Source organism: Psittacula echo (genome assembly GCF_963264785.1).
Source record: "Psittacula echo genome assembly, chromosome: 2".
In the NCBI taxonomy this organism is placed as follows: Eukaryota; Metazoa; Chordata; class Aves; order Psittaciformes; family Psittacidae; genus Psittacula; species Psittacula echo.
In genome coordinates this window covers 12,136,012-12,159,707 of record NC_137737.1, presented here as the reverse complement: position 1 = coordinate 12,159,707, position 23,696 = coordinate 12,136,012, and positions in this window count along the sequence as shown.

The following is a 23,696-nucleotide window of genomic DNA, read 5'->3' as shown; positions in this document are numbered from 1 at the left end:
CCGTTGTTCCACACGCAGAGCAGTTAAGTCATCAATCTTTCTGTCACCACAGGTCTGTTAAAGTTTGGGGTTCAGATGTGTCGCTTAGGATATTGGTGGGAAAATGGTGATGGGTCACTATGGAAAGGCAGGGAAAATAAAAGCCCACTGAGTATGTGGGTACTGTGGTACTTGGAGCTGGTGCGTGTAGAATGGAGGGACCTCTTGCTATTGCAGTATGAATGGTAGAGGCATAAGGAAGTTACATACAAATATATGAAATAAAGCTGCCTGACTGTTGAAGTTTCATTTTCCTAAGCACTGACTCTAGTGCAAGCAAATGCTGTTTATGACATTATTCTGCAAAAAAACAATTCTTCAAGCAAAAGTTTGCATGGGAGAGTCTGGAAAGCAGAGGATGGAAAATCTTCAGGGCAAGGATTATACTTTATGGCCCGAATAGGTGTCAGTGATGGATTCCCCAGGCTGCCTCATTGATAAGATACTGAAAAGCCAAGGCATTTTGTGCAGTAATATCAGCATGATGAGTGAAAACACATCACCAAGCCTGCAGATTCTCTGAAATGAGAAAATGCCAAAAGAAACAGAGATTTTTATTTCCTCAGCTGTTATCATGAGATCACAATCCTGTTGAGCAGTAAAGAAAGGCTGCTTTCTAAAACAAGCCACAAATTAAGTGATCAGAGACAAGACTTTCTGCTTTATTTCTTTCTTTTTTCCCTTTTTTTAAGCCACTAGCTGACCCTTGGTGCTGTACACTTCTGGTGTTTCTAGTGGGATATACATCCACAGAGTCTAGCCTTTTTTCCAGAAGGTGTTGAGCACTTCTGCCCCCTCCTCTGAAAAAATACCTCAGGCTGCGTAAAGGAACAGAAGGTCTGTAGGGATTTCCTCTGAAGCTAATACACAAACAGCAGTCGGAGGGCTTCAGCTCCTTAAAGTATAGAGAACCTTAAATAGATGGGCTGGGATAACTGGGAGGGAGAGAGAGACATCTGTTGAGTTGTTGAAAAGACATATGCTCCTAGCACTTCCTTTGTCATGCATTGTGGAAATCTTTTCTCTCTGAGTTTATTGCTAATATTTAATTTAAAACCAGATTTGGATGGTTGACAAAATTATAACTTGTAAAAGGACATTTTCCCCCACCTTCCTTCCTAGCCTAATCTGAGCAGCTCTTGCTCATCCCAGTTCATGTACCATGGGTCATACTGGAGAAAGGGGGACCTCGCCTTGGCCTTACACAAGAGGGCAAAGTTGGCAGGGGGGTGGGGAAGTGATGGTTTGCAACTCGGTAACACCTCCCTCCTCCTGTCACCCTCCAGGCGTTTATATCAGATGGAAAACGTGACTTTATTTGTGTGTGTGTGTTTGTGTATGAGCACTTAATGACATTTCAAGGCATCCGACAAAAGCCTAATTCCTTGGATAGGTTTCGTCAAATAATAAAATGACTTGACATAAGTATAATTGAAACCAGATGTGGAAATATGGAATTTTAGCAGTCATTCTGCCCCCCCCTCTTTTTCTCTTAACTCTTGGTTCATGCCAGAAATATTTTCATTTTTGTTTCTTACTTCCTCTCCACAGAACCAAGCCTGGGGAGGATGAGTTCTGGGGCAGGGAATCAAAGGGTATTCACTTCGCATTTCCATGTCTCCTTGCAAAATTTCCACTTTTTCCCAGTTCATTTCCCATGATGAAGTGAAGCTTTGTGTGCCTCCCCTCCTCTCCCCTGATTCTGAACTCATCCCCTAGATGAACTCCATTATATAATCGTTCCTGTCCATGATGGCTGTTTGCTGCTGTTGCTTGAGTCTGAAGTTGCAGGTTATGCGCTGGGCTCGGCTGAGCATGCAGTCTATGTTATGTTTTCGCCTTCCCCACCTGGCCGGATTGAGGAAGTGTTGGATGGAAGAAGTTGTAAAGATGCAGAAAAAGAAGCCATGGAATTTGCACGTATGCACACACAACTGTGGGCAAAAGGTAGAAGGGTTCTTCCCCAGAGTTTTACACTATAAAATGAGTAGGTTTTATGACTGCTCCTTAGACTGAAAGTAAGAGGATAAAAGCAGCAATGATGATAGCAAATGTATTATTGGCTACTTAAATGACAACAGTGACTTGACTTAACTTACCATGTCAAACCAGCATGACTAAAAATTAGGGCTTGGTGCCACAACAGTGGCGGTTTAAAATCAGCACTGATTTTCTTGAATCTTCAGCCATGCTAGCATCACTGTATCATTGCTCACACTGTTTTGGAAAGGAACAAGACTTATAAAAACACTTATCTGCTTTGCTTTGTTGTCTTTTGAGAAAGATGTTGTGTGCTTCAGGAGAGTCAGATGCTCTGTTCCCATTTCACTGCATAATATCCTACCAAAATCTAGGTCTGGAGTTTTTACCGTAGTCTTTTAACCTTGAGATATTTGTGTATGTCAATCTTCCTTGTGACTTTTGTGCTTTCTGGCCACTGGGGGAAAAAAAAAATAGGTATAACTGGGAGGGCTGGAAGTCTCTAAGCTGTTTATAGTGCCATAAGTAACACAAACGTAGGTGGTCAATTAATGGAAGAAGGAAGAGATGCATTATAGCCAGTACGAATGTAGAGGCTGCCAGTGCACAAGATGTTGCAGTCTGAACTTGTCCTTTCTTAGAATCCAAAGTCAGCCCCATGTGAGCATCAAGTCCCTCAGAAATGAGGGTTCAGGCTTTCAGCTGCCTGTGGTGCTGTTGGTTCCTTCCTTCAAAGCTGACATGGCTGGGCTGTGTGTGAAGAGGGCTCAAGTCTGATTTTTGAATCCTAGACACTAGTTTTTAAGTGTCTTCACCTGGGGTATGGTGGATCTGGTTTCTGAGAGCACTGAGACCACAGAGCTCTAACTGCAGACGCTAGACACTTAAGGTGTAATCAGTCTCCATTAATAAGATGTGTAGTAGTACAGTGCCCAGTTTAAAATCAGCAGAAAATGTCTTAAGTAATCTATTCATTATTGGTAAGATCAGATTTTAATTGCGCAAGGTGAAGTGCGCAGGCTGATGTGCTCAAAAAACACAGCAAGTGCAGGAAAGCAGCTGAATATATTCAGAGTTGACAAAAAGAGATGGGGAGTGGAATGCTCTGCAGAGGAAGGCTGGTGAAGCCAGCCAAAATAGGAACTGTGTCAGGGGGATAATCTAGTGAAGACAGTTCAGCAGAGGTGTCAGTCTGGCAGAAAAGTGACTGAGAGGAGAGTGTAAGATAAAGCAGCCTCCTGCTTTGGTGTACCCGTGCACCCTGACAGACATACCCACCACTTCCAACAGCATGCTCCTATTTCAGGCAGGACTGCAGTGCGGCAGTATTAGACCAAACATACTGAAAGCGTTCTTTAGCCTATCTTTGCTGTCCTGTGAATCTTAAGGCTCCTCCAGGCTGTTAGCCAACCTGAAGTAAGAGTGCTGAGGAGGCATCAGTCTTTCTCTATGTTGGACAGATGTTGTGGTAGGCCTATTGAGCTTAGCCAGGCTAGCGTGCTGCTCCTTGCAACACACCGCACTGCCAGCATGATCAGTTTGTGCTATGAAGGCAGTGTAGGCTCCACAGAGAGCTGAAATGGAGTATGCTTGGTAAGTGTAATCTGGTGCTCAATTTAGGATACTCCTTTTAAGAAATGAGCTCTTTTAATGAACATTCTGAATATCTCAGAGTATAATGCTATATTAAATGATTGCTTTTTAAAAACTAGTAACTTCTTAGAAGGTAGAAATCAAAATTTCTGAGCTACTGACTATTGCTGTCTATTCAGGGAAGTTTCATACTGTCCTTCCCAACACTGGTAGTGCTAAAGAGGCAGATCTTACATTTTTTCAGGGTAAGGTAACAGGATATGTAAATACTTACAAAGCTAACAATTATACTTACCTGTATACCACAGTGCACCTTGGGGTTAACCCAGAGAGAGAAAAGGTTAAAGCCTATGTCTCTGATTCATCTGCCAAGCATGTCAGTGAAACCATCCACTTGTTGTGAAACTGTTGATTGCATGGTTCAGCTTGCACATGCAGTTTCTTCATCTGTGCACACACTTATCAGATTTGTGTGGACAAAACAGAGGCTTGCACAGTATTTATGGAAAGCTCATCTGAATGTTTGCTTTTTTGCCATGATCAAAATGTCAAGATTGTCAGTCAACTTTGCTTATGTGCAAATTGTTCTAGGGTTTGAAAAACATAATCAGTGTGGGCACGTAGTCATCAGCTCCATCAGGTTGTTTTGTTTTCTGTAGGCTTCTGTGTACTGTAGACCTTAGGTGAGTTTCCTTCAATGCATCTGTTAAACATGAAGGCAAGAATGTGGCTGTGTTTCCTACACTGGGCTAATTTGGCATCCCAGACTAAATGTGTGATGACGAGCTGAATGTTGTCTCCTGTTAGCAGGTAAAACACTGTTGACCACAAGTATCCTTGGTTTGTCTTTGCTGAAGGTGGTATGCTTATGATTGAGAAGAAATTTATCCTACTGTTGAAGGGGTTCTGCAGAGCCAAAACTTTCTGTATCAGAGCCAAGGCTAAGTGAGTTTTAGCTGGAGTGGCTGTGGGAAAAAAAACCCAATGGGGTAGGCCTTCATGTGATGCTCACTTTTTTTTTTTAATTAGCATGAAATTACGTGTTCCCAAACTGTTAACACTGGCCCTTGCTTCCAACATTTGAGTGTCAAGTCCCTCAAGCTGTCAGTTTTGACCTGAAGTTTGAAGGAAGCTTTCAGAACTCCTTACAATATGTATTTTGGTCATTTCCATTTGTACCTCCAAGTCAGGAGGCTTCCATCACAGAGTTACTCTTCTCTGCTAATCCTCCATGGTGGGAGGGACACCTTCTGTGTACCTCGTCCTTCTCACTTTCCTTCTCCAGCCTCCTCCATCTCATCAGGATCACTAATCATGCCCCCAAAGAGTTACATACTGTGGGTATTTATTCTGCTACCTGTGTCCCACAGTCTCCATTTTCCTGTAAAGGCCTGTGCTTGCATCTCTCACCTTCCACTTCCTTGCTCCCGTTATTTAGGAAAATAAGATATTTGCTGGGAGACAGCACAATAACCCCTATTAGAAAGATGGGATGGGAAGAGATGAGAGAGCGGTACTGTTATTTCAGAAAATATTAGTGAATGTTGTCAGCCAAACCTTTGACCGAAAAGGGAGTGGTGGAAGCACAAAGCAGATGACGAAGTCTCTTTGGTTTCCCCATTACTGTTGTGCTCGTTTTCCTTGGCTGTGAGCATCTGGAATAGTCTCTAACATTTTTAATTGAGCAAATGCAGCATTCCCAAGCTGCTGTGTGACAGACAGACCTACAAAGAAATGCCATGAATTTGAGTGTGTGGGTTCGCAAGCTTAGTCAGTTATTCACAACTAGAAAAATAAGGTTCCATAATGGTCAAGATTTTTCGAGAGTGACTAACTGGTTTGGATGTCTTATTCTTTCAATGATCCATTAAAAATACCTTAAAAGGACTTGTGCTTCAGCATATGGGTTCCCATAACCTTCTGGAAAATGAGGTCTTTGCAGATGTTTCATGGTGGACACCAAGAAAACCCAGAGATTATCAAAATCAGGTTTCATCTGAAAGTGTTAGCCGTAAGGTTATGCTTAGGGGCATTGTTTTCTGGTTTATATCAGTCTGTGAATCCTCCTCACATATTTGTATACAGACTCCACAAATAAATGTTAACAGTATGTTTTATAGGTTACATTGTATGTGGAAGCACTTTGCTAGGAACAGACACAGTTGTAATGGTCTGAAAGGTTGGGAAGGGAGGCCTAGGAAGAGTTCATCTGTTAGGTCTTGAATGTAAAACTGTTTACACAGAGTATTTTAAAAGGGAATGGGGCATTGCAGTGTTGCTCTGTGACATTGCTGGAGTCTGAAGCATGGGAGAAGAACATATAAAAATGTCCTAATATACTGGAAAAGCTGAGTGGTAGCAGGCCCTAGTAGGCCTTTTTAGGGTTGCTATAGAACGAGGGGTTGCTTGAGGTAGGCAGGATTTTGGTGGGCACAGCCACAAACTGATCACTGGGATGAGCCTGGAGAATAGCAGCTGAAAGGTCACACAGTCCATCCAACTAAACAGTCCTGGTGGGTGGCAGTCTGAAATAATTCCTGAGCTATTAATTAGGAAGATGCTTCTTCCAGGTTCCGGCCGAAGCCATAAGACATGCCAAGGCAAGGAGCCAAAAGATCAAAAGGACACTAAATATTTTTCTTAAGCTATTCTGTGGAGAGAGGAAGGACAGAGCTGTCTGGGACTGGTTCACACAGGACATGTGATGGGGCTTGGCTTCTCTCTGGGATGTGAAGCAGCAGAGTCTGCTTGGACCCACTCTCCTTGGTTTTCATGTAAAGATAACAGTGGGTTCTTTTATCTTAGTCTTACCTGCTATTATAAAACTAGTGCTGATGGTATCTTTTGCTGCCAGTGTTAGACTGGCACAGTATCTTTGTTTGAAAAGGCTGTGTAATTACCTTCTTAACCATTTGATACAAGTCCTTGAGAAAGAGTATTGCAAGTATTGATTGCAGGCAAATTTCCTAGTTAAGCGTAAGTAAGCCCACCACACTGTAGCTTGAGACTCACCTTTAATGGAACATGAAATAATTGAGTTAATCCAAGAGAAGACAAAGAAGTGATACTTAGAGCTAAAGAACAGGGGAGAGGGTGTATATTGCTTACATGAAGACAAGGGACAGGTCAAATCCCATGTTTCCTAAAACAAGTAGTTCATGAAGAGCACAACCCACAGAGTCCTGTTTCCCACAGACTTCTAGAGAACAGATTTCTCCTCTTGTTCCTGTTGTTTTCATGAGTCTTCTGTTTATATCCTCTGATGTATGGGAAGGGTTTATGCTGCAACCTTTCCCACATTGGCTCTGCATACCAATTCTCACTCATCCTGCACCCACCATTCTGTCAGACTTGGCTGAAAATGAATAGGGAATTTGAAATTTATTGGGGAGAAACTGGTATAAGAACGTGGGTGATTGACAGTGTGGTATCTTAAATCCTCACTTCCAAGGGAACTTGGCTGAGCAGGGTAAGTTTGGGGAACTGAAAGCAGTATGGAATTGATTTTTGCACGAGGAGCCTGATAGGAAGGACACCAAAATATCTAAACTTGCTTTGTGTCCCATGGATTTGTTTCTTTTCTTCCTCACTGCAAAATGCAAGATAGAACTTGAACATTGAAGTTGGTCACTTATAGTGAAAAAGAAAGCCAGAATTTTGCAACCCAAACAGGAAACATGATGGTAGGTTCTGACTGTATAAAATCTTTCTTCTTCTGCCATTCCTCATGTGGTTGCGCAAGGGAAACCCCCTTTTCAGTGGAATGTTTTTGTAGGGTCTTGACTGAGATTCCAGCCTGGACTCTGTTGCAATCTTAAACTTGGAGCAGCTGCCATCCCTCCTTAATGACGTCAGTGACCTTATTTTGATAAAAAAGATCAAGTTCTCACAACTTTGGTGGAACTCACAAAGTCATTTAATGTGAGAATAATCTTTTCTTTAAATGTCATTGCAGAAAGGAGGGGTTAGAACAATAGATTTGCAATATACCACACCTGATATTTTTTTTTTTTTTGTGCCTCTTTCTGATTGTGCATGCATTTCTATGCATATCTAAAACAACATCCTTTTTAAAAACATTGTTATTGAAAGGTCCATTGTCACCAGTTCGTTTTTTTTCTCACTTTAAGAGGAAATAGAGAAAAAGGCAAACCTACTAATTATTTCATGACACTTCTGCTAGTGAAAATGCTTTTACCCAACATCCGGAAGGAACTGGAATGTTTACACTTTTCAAAACCACCTGAAGGCCTTGGAGAGTGTATGTTGTCTTGTAAATCAGAGTCAGGGAAATGAAATTTGAACTCCTAAATGATTCTGAGATTTGCAAAGTACCACCAGTTAATTCTTAAGTCAGTTAAGACAGTTAATTGATAATAGATTAATATAATGAATGAAGTCATTTAAGAAGATATTAGCTTTCAGTAAATGTAAACTTTTACTCAGATTTAAAGGAGTGAGCAGAGTCTTTCCCCTACAGTAACCAAATGCGTTTAATATTCTCTCTGAACTTACTGGAACTGTACACGTCAGTGAAGCTGATAATACATCTAATGCAGAATTTGTAGAACACCAGAAGTGAAATGTCACAATATCAGGCCATTTGTTTTTGTCAGTAATTGACAAATGTAGAATCACCTTTAATCATGGATTTGCAACCACCACCATCAGAAATATCCTAAAATTCATTAATATGTCAATTTAAAATAATCATCCTTTTCTCCACATCAATAAAACTATCTCTGGTGTTTGATCCAGCCTATATTTTATGCTTTATAACTGTAAGCAAGAGTTCTAAGTTATTTCCTTCTGGCTATGATGCTTAGCTGATAATATTTTATTTAGAAAATAATAATGTTCTCATATTGTTGAAGTTTTATTAAAAAAAAGAGAAATTTGTCAAAATCAGACAAGTTTACACCCTTTGCTGCACTGAGGGAGAGCACGTTACTCCTTTTCCATTCTCCATACAAATGCCGCCTTATAAGATGGCTGAGTGTGAGAAACCTATAGCATCACTCTGCAGAATGATAAAATTTGGCACTATACAGGGATTCTGTAGTTCCTGAGATAGCGGAGAGGAGCAGCCCTTCCTTTTCCGCTACTCGGACTCCTGAGGGCTGTGCATTTATAACATATTTAAAAAAACAATTCCCTCCCGAAGCAATAACAAATTGCAGAGTGTCTACCTAAGCTTTAAAGACAGCACCCAAAAAGTGACAAGGAAAAGAAAACACATTCGGAGTCATTCTGTTCCACAGGTGTGGACTTCAGCATATGTTGCCTGCAGTTTCCAGGCACATGTACGGTAGCTTGTTGTAAAGCTTAAACTTGATCCTCATTGACAGCTATAAGACTGAAAAATATGTTGGAGCAGGATGTAAATCCGTGCAAAAATTGGAGATATAGCAATGGAAAAAAGAAATCTTTCCACAGCAGCAGTGAGGAGGAAACATGTATTTTGAACTGAAAGGTTAACCTTGAGGATAAACTCATTACTTTGTGGTGCTGTTACATAAGGCATTGTCACAAATGAATGCCAACCTGTAATCACTTGGTGATAGATACTATATGGCCTCTGTGGAAACTGCAAATCTAGGTTGCAGAATGAGTAAATGCCAGCCAAAGAGAGGCTGGATAAGTGATGACAACCCAGTACAAACCCAAGCACGCTTGTGACCTAAGGGAAGATTAGCATTCATGAAGAGGCACAATACAACCTGGAGGGTCAGGTGATTCTTGAAAATTTGTATTCCCATGCACTGGGGCAGACTGTAAGCTTCCAGTCTTCTATAACTTGCCTTGAATTGCGTTGTGTCCAAAGCACAGTTATGCGAACTGGGGATCAGCACGATGCAGGGATTTTCTTGTGACACTGCTTTTCTTCCAGCCTAAGACTGTCATAAAAGCCTTGGGTTGGATCACAGATTACAAGGTCAGATCTCTGCCAACTGAGATTCATAACATAGGGCTTGCCCTGCCATGGATTCTTTGCCTGTGTGAGTTTTGAAGAACAATGAAGAACAAAATCACCCCTTGGGGGTTATTTCTACAGCTAAAGGCAACTGTTCTGTTGTTCCTTGTGTTGTCTTCCTCTTCCTGACATGGGAGGAGGCAGTATTCCTGGTGTTAGGGTAGATTAAGTCACGTTACTGCATGATATTTAGCACAGTAACCGATATAGGTGCCTTAGAGACTAAATTTTGGTATGCTGTGTGCCAACTTTGCTGCCAAAGCAGTCTGAGCTCTTCAGAGGCTGAGCCTTTGGTGTGAGCTGGGCTGCCCTCTTCCACTGAAGGGGAAGGACAGCCAGCACAAGATTTAGGGTTACAAAATCACTGGGTCACCTCTTCCACTTATTTGTAGCTGAGTTTTGCACTGTACTCTCCCAGATATAAGAAGGGGAAGAAACCCTGAATATTTAAGGGAGAATGAAAAAAAGTTATTTCCTTGGCACCACTTCTGTCTTTTCCCTAGAACTATAGTTTCTCATATGCCTTGATACCCAACATCTGTTTGCTGGATCTGATTGTGAATCCACACTGGATCCCACATTATGGGTAGGTTATAATCTCTCTATACATAAATTAATTCTTACCACCCTGGCTTTGCTGTTAGCTGGTTATATTGGTGGCCTTTGAGACCCTATTGCACTGTCTGTTGATGAAAGAGAGTTTTGCATTAGAGATTATAACTTCTGGAGCTGGGGGAGGGATGGAGTATGCTTAAACAAGCTATTTCAAGGTCTTCCAGGAGGGACGACCAGAAGAACAGGTGAACCAGAGCTGCTTCTATCCCAGAGTCCAGTGGCAGTGAGCAGTGTGTATTTTTAAGAGGAGATAAGGAGAGTGCAGTGTTCCCATTACATCCCTCTCGCTTCTGGCAATTTTTAGGAATGAGCTGAAGAATGTTCCCGAACCATTGTGTTTAATAGCTAATGAATTTTGGTTAGAGAAATCTGATCCTCCCTTCGGTCAGTAACATGTACTGAATAATGTCTTCAGATCCCTGCCAGCCATGTTTTCCATGAATCTTTGAAGGTCTGTGGAAATCTGTAGAGCTCATTTTTCAGTTTCTTGTTATTCAGATCAGCAGAACTGCTCCAGCTGAGGCCATCTAAGGATCTGACCTTTGGATTCATGTCTGTGCTAGTGTGCTTTCTGCTGCTGCTATGCTCGCATTTTGCCACTGTCTTCACTGCAAATAGTTGAGTAACATGATGATCTGTGTGACTGGTAAAGAGTCTGTCTGATTGGCAAGATTCAAAGAAGTAGGAAGAGAAGACTGTTTCTTCTTTCTGCGTGGCCTTCAGGGTTGAAAAGGCTTTTCATTAGTTGTTAGGTGTGTATACGTATGTCTGTGTATTTGAGGAATAATTTTCCAAAATGTTATGGTCTCATAAACATGCTGGGTTTCATCTTTTAAAAGCATGGCCCTGGTACATGATAGGAAAAAAGAGCTTTTGTTCTGAAAGAGTTTTCTCAGTCATAAACCATGCATTTTAGCTACTGAACTTGCCCACATTTTGTTACTGTTTTCCCTCCAAGTATACAATACAGTGTCAGATTAGACACTCTACAGTGTATTGCAAGTCTTCCTTTTAGTTTCACATAAACAAAACTGATAAATATTGTCACTCAGGGTTGCTATTTTTTAACTGCGTATGGTGAAGTTGTGGTCATGAGCGCTGTAAGCCCAGGGAGCTTTTGTAGCTCCCTTTGCTGACACTAAAGGTTTTGTAATTTTCTTTTTAATTTCTTTGAACTATAAATAGAAGAAATGTACTGCAATGCTTTATTCCCGATGATAGAATATACAACAGTCCATATGCCTGAGTTTTGGCTTAGTATCGGCCGGATAGATGTTTGTAGTTTTTTCATGTGCTATTGATGATTCAAGGGTTAGATAAATTTACTGTAGTGGGAGGTATTGGCAGAAGTAATACTTGAATAAACATGATCCTTTTAGTTATAAAATAAAAACTACCATTAAATCACTCCCAGTTGCACAGATCCAGAAGTTCTTTCTCATTCCCTGGGACAAGGTTTGGTAAGTCCCTTCTGATTGTGAGTGGCTTTCAGAGGATGATTTAAACTGTAGATAATTCTTTTGCGTTCTGTTAGGAAATGGGTTGGCAAGCATTTGCATCCTGGTTCTCAATGTCAAGGAGTGTAATAGAGATGCATTTCAAGGATGTTTGGTTTGGTTTCAAACACCAATGTAGTAAATAGGCAACTTGTTAGTAGCTGATGTGTATGTAGCGTTGTGCATGTCCACGTGCATCCATGCAGAGTTGATAAATCCACGCTTAATAGTTGTCCGCTATTGACACATGAAGAATGCTGATTCATTTCCAGACGCAGTTTCCTGCCTGGGAGCTTCTATGCAGTGCAATTGTAAATACAAATCTTAATTTCAGTCTTTTTAGGTTGTTTTGGTTTTAATCCAATTGCTCACTGATTTGGAAAATTCCTCCTGTGGTTTGTGCCTACCTGCATTGCTATAGCATCACAGTTTTGGCAGAGACAGAATCATTGTTTTGGGTCTTGAATTCAGATCCAACTTGAACATGAAATGAAAGAAAATCACCTTGTAGGTCACTTGCTGGATTTTCTGACATGCAATAAGTGTTTGACTTGTACCTTCTTTTATGTTATACTGTGAAAACCTTTGTAGGTCCATGTGGAAAGGATTCCTCATAAAAGAAATGTTCAGTTGACCATATACAACAGTTTTAAGTTTGTGCAGATTTGACAAAAGTAAAAGGTTTGGATATCTGGAATATGGGATCTTGGGTATTTTGATGTGCTCACGGTATGTAAATGTGAAGCTTTTAATGTGGTTGGTTTCTTTTCTCTGCATTTGAGAAATAAGAAAATGGAGGCATGAAAGATTTCAGGTGCCTTTTGGTTTTTTCCTTCAAAATTTTAGGGACCTGAGTATTTGGAGCTGTGACAAAACTCAGTCACCTCTTAAAAGCAGTCTGTACTTGTTTGAGCTCCTAAATACAGAGCTAGAAGCAAATTTTAAGAGCTATTTAAAAATATGTATACCTAAATTGTACTTTGTATTATTATTATAGATGTCTATGAAGAACATGCAGGCAGTGTTTGTGTGGGTACTTGCATATGTACCCATGTGTATGTATATCCATGTGTATACGTGTGTGTACGGTATTTGAAGCACAACATGAAGATGCATACAAAATAAGAGAAGAGAGCAATGCTTTGATTGAATTCAGGCTACATTTTTATGGTTTCCTGCTGGGAAGGCAATAGCATTAGTGAGGCCCTGGGAACATACTTGCTCATTTCTTCAAGGGAGCTTTATCATGCGTCAAATGATTCAACAGATCTGGAGGTCCAACAGTCACAGGATGCATCAGAAGATCTCAGTGTTGAGGGTATGGTTCTTCAGGGTGCTGGCTGCTGTCATCCAAAGCAGCAATTCCAAAGAGTCGGCAAGAATTACTTGGCATTTCACAGCACGGGGCGTTCTGTTCCCGTCGGCTAGGTGATTGTATTTGGGAAAAAGTTTGAGTTGAAAGGCATTGTTTTGTTGGATTGACTTCAAGAAGTATTTATACAGTTACGCACACAAGCTTTCTCTTTGTGACTCAGGAGTGTGGTTTTTCTAACTATGAAACGTGGTGTTATCTACAGCTCAGAAAGGTTTTGTTTGACAGCTCTGGTAATCCCTTATGAACATCACCAGATTACAGTTTTGATTTTGCTCTTTATTTCTTTTACCCCCACATCTGGCCACGCATATATAGTGTATATGTATACACCATCAAACTGTTCAGTTCTAGTGCTGTGACTTACTAAAGATGACTTCAGGAAGAAACTAAGCAAAGATTATTTGCAGAAGCAGTGGATGGCACTGTTGGATTATAATTATAAGGCAATAAAGCATGCAAATCATAAATTACAATATTTTTTGAAAATTACTTAAGATACATTATACACTCCTAATAGGTATAAATTGAGATTGAGCCTCAGTAGAATGAGATATTCAGATAGGCGTTGTTGCTCTATATGATATATTATAAAACCCCTTAGAGTTAGATGAAATGAGGCCATGACAGCTTGGGTTCCAACATTTTGTACTGTTTCCCTCATCCCAGAACTGTTCCTTATAAAGGATGTATTTTGCATTGAGGAGTCCAGCTGCTTAGGGGAAGAAGGGCTGGTGGCAGCATGGAGCCATGCTGGGGTGCTGCAGCAGTGATGCTGCTTTTGCCTCTTCAGGCAGGCTCACATTCGCTGTCAGGAGTTGAGAGGTCCCAGAGGGCACCAGCAGCCTGCAGACACTTCATGTAAATCAGACTGGTCTTGGCCTATGCTAAGGAAAGCATACGTTTTTACATAATTTTGGCTGATTGTGTGTATGGAGGTGAATTTTACACTGCCTTAATATTCCTCTTTTGGGATGCTTGTTCTTAGCTTTGCTTGGTATGGGCTGTGAAGGGACATTTGCTACATGGCAGACCTGGCTTTTGCCCTGTGTTGTAAACATTTATATTCTTTTTCACCATGCTGCTTCCATGGATAGATTTGTAGAGGCACAGATTACACAGAACAAACATTTTTAAGTGCTTGTTCCACTGCAATAATAATAATAAATCCCCCACCCATTTATTAGTGAGAACAACCAAATTAAAAAACTGCAATGGCAACAAGAGATGAACTTGTGTTAAAGCACAACCTAGTGAAAAAGCTCCAATCTTTATCTGCAGGATGTTATGGAGTTTTATTTCCTCCAGGTCTTTCCTAGTACTGAGCTCCTCCCTTACAGCTTGTGCTCAGTCGCTCTTCTACAGAATGTGGCGTGTCAGTCTCTGGATGCTGCCTGTTCTCCTCTATGTCATACTGAGTGCCTTTCTAGCAGTAAAAATTCCCACTGTGCCTGCTTTGCAATTGCCAGAGGATGCAGAATGCTGCACAAAGTCTGGGAGCTCAGGGAGATACCCCTATGGGTGTTTTTTCTCTTCTGTTAAGGAGTACCAGGCCACAGCAGTCAGACTTTGCACTTCTGAAGATGACAAAGCAAGCTGAGCTGCATGGTGGAAGCTGTTTTAACCTGCAACACATCGGCTTCAAGGGTTAAAGGCTTTTATACCAGAGTCAGGCTGTCACACTTATTGCATTTTGAAAGGAGAAAGCCAGCTCCTGGTGCCACCTGAGAAAGGGAAAGAAATTAAAGGAGGTTTAACATAAGATATGGTAGGCTGGAGGAAAGTACCTGCTGAACTAGCCCTGATGGGAAGCAGCTGCTTTCAGCTAACTGCTCAAGTAAAAGGAGGAAGCTTCCCGAAGAGATTGAGGGAGAGGAGAGCAGAGGCTGAGAAGATGGGGTGGAGGGTTGTGGGAGCACTAACTGTACCTTCCACTGCACTCCTGCTCTTACCGCAGCTGGGGTGCATCACCTGAAATGGGTGCATTGCTGAAATGGGAACCTGTGCTGTACGGGCATGGGGAAAAGGGGGGAGAATAAAACCAGATGTCAGATGGGAGGGGGGGAGGAGGAGGTTTATTAGAAATACAAAATACTGTTTGTTTTTTAAAATAAAAAATAGTAGGAAGTGTGATGAAGGAAGCTGAGTGTAGGCGGGGAGGAGTGCAGAAGGAAGAGGAAAGGAAGGGGGGAGGAGAGATCTGAGGAGAGGTGAAAGGGAGATCAGGGCAGTGCTCTCTCCTTTAACTCAGTATACCATTTGAAATGGCTATATATAGTTAAGAAATGCTAACATATGGCACTCATATAGCATATGGCACTCAAAATAGTTAAGAAATACACTTGTCTTGCAGCCAAATGCTGCCTTCAGTTGCATGGGTGTAAGTGAGGATAGGATTTATTTCATACAAGAATGTTTCTCAGATTGCTCCGACTGTTAAAATAAAGAGATGAAGGGAGCTCCCTTCTATTTTATCTTGAACCCTCTTTCCTCTGTGTGCAGAAGCTGAATCCCCAGGGCAGTGTGGGATATATGTACCAAAAAGATTCCCCCAACTCTCCCAATCTCTATCTGGCTTTGAGTTCATAAAGGCTTTTGCTGAGGGTTCACAGGAGTCAATGGAGAGACTTACAGTCATTTCAACAGCCGTTTAGTAGGTTCACAATGTCCACATATTTGAGACAGTTTTATAGGTTTCCTTTTTATTTTCTTAATTGAACTTTGTCAAAAAAGCTTTTCTTTTTTTTCCATTTGGAGATTAAAGATTATGCATAAAGCTGTACTGCCAAGGCAGATCTTGCTCCTTTCTTTGGAAAATGTATGGATTTGTGGATTAGGCGAGAGTGGAAAATCTTGATTTCTGTTTCTTGTTCTGTCCCTGCCTAGCCTTAGTAATCATTTACATCTGCATAGCAGTTCTTCAACTTCCTGTTGCTTGGTTGCATTTCAAATTGGAGGTGCCATTTGAAATGGGAGACACACTATGAAGGATGTTGCATGCACGTGTGGAAAGGAGTAGTCCCTGTTCCATAAGAGTTTATAACATAAATGGACAAGAGACAATGTGGGGGTGAATGGTAAAATTATGGTCCCAGGTGAAAAGCTGATTTTTACTGCATGGACAAAACACTTCAATACTTTCCTACTTGAAGAAGTCACTCCACTGGAACCACAATTTACAGAAACCGTCCAACCCTTTGCACCAGCAAATGAGGAAACAGTATTTATTCTGTCCAAGCAAGGAGGTGACTTTTCCTGCTGCTGTTGCTATCTAATGATGGGACCCTGAGAGTCCTCATCTACTGCTCTCCTGTTCAACAGCATGGTCATGATAGGAATTATAGCTCCACATGCTCCTGATCCCAGGTCATGAGCTGTGCAGTTTTAGACCACAGTGGCTTCAATCAAGCTGATGAACTTTCCTCACTTAGACATGGGGATGGACATCTTTTCCCAGATTCTCAGTCCTGATTACTGCTGTTCTATGGGGATTAGTTGAGGATATCCTTCAAAACATGCTCATTACTTCCATCCTTCAATAAAAGGAATACTTTAAGTGGGCTTAAAGGTGAAGGAAAAATGCTTATGTGAGTTAGAGACATCATACTTTGTCATGCTAATTTCATGCTTGGCACAGATAATGAATTCGTGTACTGATAATTGTGGAGGGACAGAGATGATGTATGATAGAATAAGCGTAAGTTGCAGGAGGGAACCCACTTTACTCTTTTGCCTGAATTTGTCTGGAACTCCCCAGATTTGTGGCTTGAGTGATACCTTTGCTATCTCTGCAAGAACTGGAGAGCACGTACCCTCCTCCAACTAGCCAGTGGAATTCTTGAAGTGCTATTCAGAGTGCTGTGTAATGTGGTTTACAAACTGAAGTTCAGGCAATGTTTTGTGCTATTGTGTATCATAAAACCTAGGTACTGTCCTCTCAAAATAGCTGGGCATATGAAATACAGTTCAAGTAATAGCAATGTTGGGAAAACAGTGTCTCCCTTCTAATGCATATTCCTGCACTAAAGTAAGCCAGGAGACAAAGTCGAGAGACTTTTTCTTGTTTCACAGTCAGTCTTGGTTGTAAACACTTGAAATTCTTCATTCCCACGTTCTATATTTTTCACCCTCCTGTTATATTAGGTTTAAAGAAATCCTAAACAAAAAGAACCATGTGTATTACACATCCCATCAGTCAATATCAGTTTTGGTAAGATGATAGAGGAAATGCTGGTAAATTTATAACTAGAAATATATAGCTTGCTACTAAACTCATATACATCAGGAGGACAATTTGCTTAGTGCAAGCCGTCCCTTCAGATTCACAAATCATGAGCAACAACCTGAAACACGAGCACACCGTGTATTATCTCCCCCAGCTCTGCCATGAGAGAGTTCTGAATTTTATTGAAGTTTGCTATCCTTTCAGAGCATGTGAACTTCTTGGCTCACTGGGACAGCAAAGTCTCATACAACCCAATTAGAGTTATATCACCATCACTCCCTGTCATTCTACTCCTGATCTTTTATTGCTTCCTCCGCCTGCACATCCTTCATTACCTTTGTAGTTTTTGTGGAGGTTTCCGGAGTGTGAGCCTACACACCACGGGATGACCCAAAAAGCCATGCCACACAAAGTGTTTAGTGATGTGCATGTTAGTCATCTGCCTAACTGAAAGTTACGCTTATGCCAGTTGTTTGCAGATACCCTAGGATGCTCTTTTGCTTACTATAATTTCTCCTTTAGAGCTCTTAGTCACTTCTTAGTCAGACCACCCCCAAGGGAAAAACTCTCCCCCAGACTTCTCATCTTTTTTTCTTTTCTTTATATTTTTCTTTTTTTTTTTTAATGCAACCTCCAGAGTAAGCAGATTTCGTGAATGCACCTTGCAGCTTTGCGTTAGTCACAATGCTGTAATAAACCACATCATCTTCCCCACTCTCCCCAGCCTTGGAGTGAGTGGGGAGGGTTTCAGCATCTATTTCCAGTGTTGGCTTCTAGACAGTTATTGAATTCTACTGCTATGGAATGAGAAATCAATCTCTTTCCTTTTGTTTATGAAGAGTCCTTAGAGAAAGCAGATGAAAATTAGTCTGTGATTAACAACTCGTTGCTTATTTTGCCATCAAAAAAACTACTTTTAAAGCAACTATTTCAATCATATTACCATACCTTCACATCAAGCCACATAGCCCATCAAGCTCTCAACATCCTTCCCCCTGATCCACAGGCCAGTCCCTTTGCTGCAGGTCACCCTTCCCATGCTTTGTGCTTAGTGCTCGGGCTTTGTGAAGGCTGGCACCCCACTTGCCTCTGGCTCTGCCACCAGATCATTGTGGCCTTATTCCTTGGCTGTCTCGGGAACACCACCACTGCCTCTCTCCTGTTACAGTCCTCCTTGTCTGAGTCTGTTATATCAATCACATTAAAGAAACAGAGAGTAAACGTATGTCCACTCTGGAGCCTTAAACCTACAGTCACAGGGAGATTTTTCCTTTCAAGAGGAGGAAGGAATCTGAATAGCCTCTCCCATGAATATCCCACAGTCTTTATGTAACTTTTTCTAAAATTAAATTCATCCATGTTATGTCTATTCCTTTCCAATGTTTTCCTGATTGTACGATGTGATCCTTCTAGTGGAGACAACTGGTTTATATTCCCTTGTGAGCAAAGTGGAAACTTGTTAATGAAAATGTCATCACAGCAAATGCTTTTAATTCTCTCATAACCACAAGCAGCAGTATGTATAACATTCACTTGCCAGCCCCCTGTATGCCTGTCCATTGCAGCTACTTCTTGCTTTGGGGCAACTGTGTGGTTCTCTTTCTACAGATGCTAGTAGAGGTTTTGGTTTTTCAAGGAAATGTTTTAATTTCATTGGAAAAGTTTTGACCTTTGCCAAGTGGTAGCCAGTCAAGTCAGAGTTCCTGATACTTGGAATTAACTCCTTGCATTTCCACTGGTGCTGTAAAAAATAAAGCACCCCTAGCAGTAATGCTTTCTATGCAGATATCCTATTAAAGTGAGTGAAGTATTTGGGTATGTTTCTACCTTTAAGCACTTGGGTCTACTAGAATACTTGCAGATATCAACATGGCTCATCTCTGGCCCTGAAACCCTGTTCATCAAAACTTAAAACCACACACTTCAAGAGGAAGCTGTGCTTAACTAGGGAGGTGGATTAAAATATAAAAGGTAGACAACAAAAGAGTCACAAGAACAGAATAAATGCATGGTTCCATAGCATATATAGATGCAATACTTACCTGGTTTTGTGTGCATGCTTGCTTATTTATGTGTGTAGCCACTTAGTTACTCTTAAGGCAGAAACCTGCTGACTAGAAGATGATGCACTGACAAGCCTGGGAAGAGAAAGAAGGTAGAAAGGTTTGAAAGGGTTATTTAGCAAATATAAAAGCACCAGGCACAGCTTCAAGCTGGAAATGGAAATACTATACCAATATTTTTGTGCTTGGCAGGTTGTTGGAGGTGCAGCTACCAGATTTGCACCTCATCATTTAAGTATTCTGCTCAAATCTTTTTCCCAAGGCATGTACCCTGTATTTACCACCAGATTAACCCCTGGCCTCCTGGTATGATATGCTGGCTGTTTTCTGGCAAACACAGTTTGAGTTGCCTTTTTCAGTAGTTCACACCTCATTTTATACCCTCAGATAAATTGGTACCTTTTCAGTCCAGCTACTATTTTTAGTAGGAAATGTTTTCCCTTATGGAGCCAAGGAGATGTGAAACAACAGTATTTACTGAAAAATCCATCTGTCCTTCTTTTCCCTTCTGAATTTTAGGAATTTTTTTCGTGTGCCTTAATATGAGCTTCCTACACGCATACTCCTCCCTTTCAATGTTCTCTAATAACTTATGTATTCAGTGTCTTAGGAGATCTCTTACGGTACACATCATCAGTTCTGCAAAGGTGAGCAAGCAATGCCTTCAGTGTGGTTAGAGAAACTGAGGAAGCCACCCTTCAGTGGGTGTTGACCAAAGCAAACTGTGCTTTGTATCGCATGAGAGACAGCAGCCTGACAACAGAAGCTGCACAGGATTACAGTGAATTTTGTTTCCAGGCAGCTGTGTAGCAGCAGCAGCCCGGTTTAGCACTCTGAGGTATCTCTGTCATTCACCAAGGACACAAACCTGAAAAGGCTTGTTCCAAAGCAAAAATTATGTGATATCTCTAAGTTAAGGATAGATAAGTACATCAGCACCTCTAAAAGTGCTTTAAGTGTTCTTAATAGTTGTGTTGAAGAAATTCAGTGGCTGAAAAGGTGCGGGGGGATTTTTGAGACTGTTTTTATTGCATCAGGTCTAGCTGTTGTTTTGGAAGGAGTTACATTAACACCAGGTTAAATATTGCTAGCATTGCTAACAGGATTTGGGCCAGTAAAACCTCTATTTACAAATTTTCATGCCTTTCTGACTGGATTAAGACTTCAGATAAACGTATGTAGTGGTGGTATGTGACAAATAGAAAAGCAAAGCTCTACACGCAGTATGTGCTGCCGATAGAGTTCAGTTTCTGTGTACATAACCAAGTGCAACCTGAGCACAATGAAACAGGTTGACTAAGTATGTAGGGAAAATGTATAAAAGGAGAAATTGCTCTAAATAGTTTAAGTGTCTTCAGCTTCCCGTTCTCGAGCCAAGCTGCTTGTTTTCGGATCCAGAGAGATCTATTGCTTAGTTTTCCAGGAGACAATGTGTTTAGTATGTACATTTCCCCTACTTCTCCTCTGGACTTATCTGAGGATCTTCCAGGCAATAACAGATTTATCTTGACAATTACTAAGACATTTTTGTAAACCTCTTTTTACTGCTTATCACCAGGGATGCTTAAATCCTCATAGCTGCCATGGCTTTAACTGTACTTCTGAGTGTGATGAGCTAAAGCCACTAAGGGAGTTCTGATTTTTAGGCATCTTGGTACTATTACCTCAACTTGGAGTTAGGCATGAAGGCTATATAAGCTGTGAGTGGGACGGATCTTCAAAGTGGCGTTCATAACAACTATTTCAATGATGCAGCATTAAATAAAAAGGGAACAGATTTATGTGTGTGGTGACTGGAAGTGGGTTGACACTCACATGCTTATATGATGAGAGTTGGTAAACTCAGTTCGTGTGCATTTGTTCTTAGCTACAAATGCAGCTGGAAACTAACTGACTGGGGACAACATGGATAAGCATGTGTCCCTCTGCAGGCTTAGGGGCTTTAATTCTGGTCTGCAAGAATGTACCCTCTTCCCTTGGGTTTGGAGATGTTTGTAGATGTAAGATTACAGCCTCTCGTAAGAGGATCTGGTCTTCATTCTTTTATCAAGGTGAAGAGCAAATTAACTTGGGTCTCCCCTAATGCCGGGTAGTCTCTTATTAGTTTCTGGTGCATAAAAGACAGTATTAGCAGAAAGAATATTTAAAGATATAAGGGAGTAGTCCAAGGCAGGATTCAGGCTTGTAAGGCAAGTACCTACATCATTTGAAGTCAAACAAGCAACTGCTCCTGATCTTTAGCGTTTCCCAGTGATTAATATGCCAGTGCCTTTTGCTGGCCACAGCACCCCAGAGTGACCAAAGAGCTTTTAAACAAAACCAAAACCAAAAAGAAAAGAATAAACACAAATTTTATTAAAATCAAAGTCAAGAACTTTTTTTTTTTTTTTAATTTGAGAGCACTTAAAATAGTGATATCAAACAGAACAGAAATTTCACAAAGTTAATATACCCCCCCCACACCGTATCTTACCAGGTTGGTTGTTGCTTCCAGCCAGCTTGGTGACTTTTTCCCTAGCAGCACCAAGTGTTACCTAGTCACGAGAAGATGCTTCTTCACACTCTGACCCCTGCCTATCTATTTCATCCTAAAGAATCATCTGTCACTTGAGACTTTCTTGCCTGCTACTGGACCTTGCAGGCTCAGTAGCTGTCAAGGTAGGTCTTTATGCTCCCCATTCTAAAGGCATATACAACACGTAGCTGTTACAGCTGATTTTGGTGGCTTTTCCCTCACCATGTGCGTTATGGTGGAGTCCACCCTGGTGTAAATCTCTCCATCCATGAAACAGGAAATTCAGGCAACTAACCAAGTGTTCCAATTTGGATTGTGAAGGTCAGATGTCTAAAAATGAGCTGCAGCCTTGCTCAGCCCTTGGCTGTGCACTTAGAAATGGGGGGCTAACCTACAGCAAACACAGAACGTTACAATATTTTTTTTGAAGACCAGGAGAGGAGTTTTTCAACAGTTGGTCTGCCCTCCATTGTGGATTCAGCTCAGAAACAAGCATTATTTTTAATGGAGAAGGTTACTAGAAACAGATGTGCTTTGAAACCAAGTGCATGCAAAAATTACCAGCACCAAAAGGTAAGAAAAGTTGCAAATGTTTTACTAAGCCTGCTTTTCTGCAAGAAAAAGAGGCTGGAGGGAGGCAAGAGAGAAGAGACTATCAGAACCTTTGGATTTTTCTCAGATGTTGGGGGTATTGAGCTGTTTTCTGCCTCAATTCTGATGCCACACCTGCCTCTGATTTTAAAATACAGAAGACTCTGGATTTAGAATAACTTTTTGGAAGCAAAAATTTTAGGTTCTAAAAAGTTCAACTATAACAAGGGTATTTGATAGACCATATTTGGACTAACTGAAAAATACAAGGCCTTTCCCATGAGAAGAAACAAACATTTTCTGTCTAATTCAACAATATTTACTGCCTTTTCTTTCCATTTTTCTGGGAATGGAGTTAAATCAATGATAAAATCATAGAACTATAGAATGGTTTGAGTTGGAAGAGACCTTAAAGCTCATCCAGTTCCAACCCCCTGCCATGGGCAGGAACACCTTCCACTAGAGCAGGTTGCTCCAAGCCCCATCCAAGGTGGCTTTTGACCACTCCAGGGATGGCACATTCACAGCTTCCTTGGGCAGTCAATTCCAGTGCCTCACCACTCCCACAGAAAAGAACTTCTTCCTTATATCTAACTGATGTGTGTGTAAGCAGGAGAGGAGGAAGAGCTCCTGCTTCAAAGGGACTGGAAGAGTCTTTTGAGGTGTGAAGTACAAAAGTGGATAAAATCGTACTCATAACAACCACTGATGTTATTATCACACATTTTTTACACTGTGGTTCTGGGGCTACTGCCCTCTGCAAGAGTCAGTGCAAAGCTGGCATGTGTTGGATTAGAGTTTTGGTGGTCCATGCAGACAAAATTCAAGTAAATGCCCTGGGTTTCCTATGACAATTCTCTAGGTACTTCAACCACCCAGCCACAGCAAATAAATAGGCAGTTAGAGTGTGGGTGTCTAGTTGGCAGCCTAAGGAAGGATTTTAATGAGCAAGAGTGCCCACTCCTCCTCCTCTTCCTCCCATTTCCCCCTGTTTTAGAATGAAATTGCAAACACCTTCATTGGGAGACAGCTGGGAAAAGCAGTTTCTTCATTTATTGGAGTCTTTGCTGCTTCTCCAGTGTTTCCTGTTATCATGTGCTCAAGCTGTGCCCTGGCTTGATTCCCTGCCACGAAGGAGTGCTCCTCCAGCCATGCTGCTGCTGGGACAAGGTGCCCAAGTCTCTCACCTTTTCACCATCAGCCAAACCCTATCTCCCCTTCAGATTACAATAC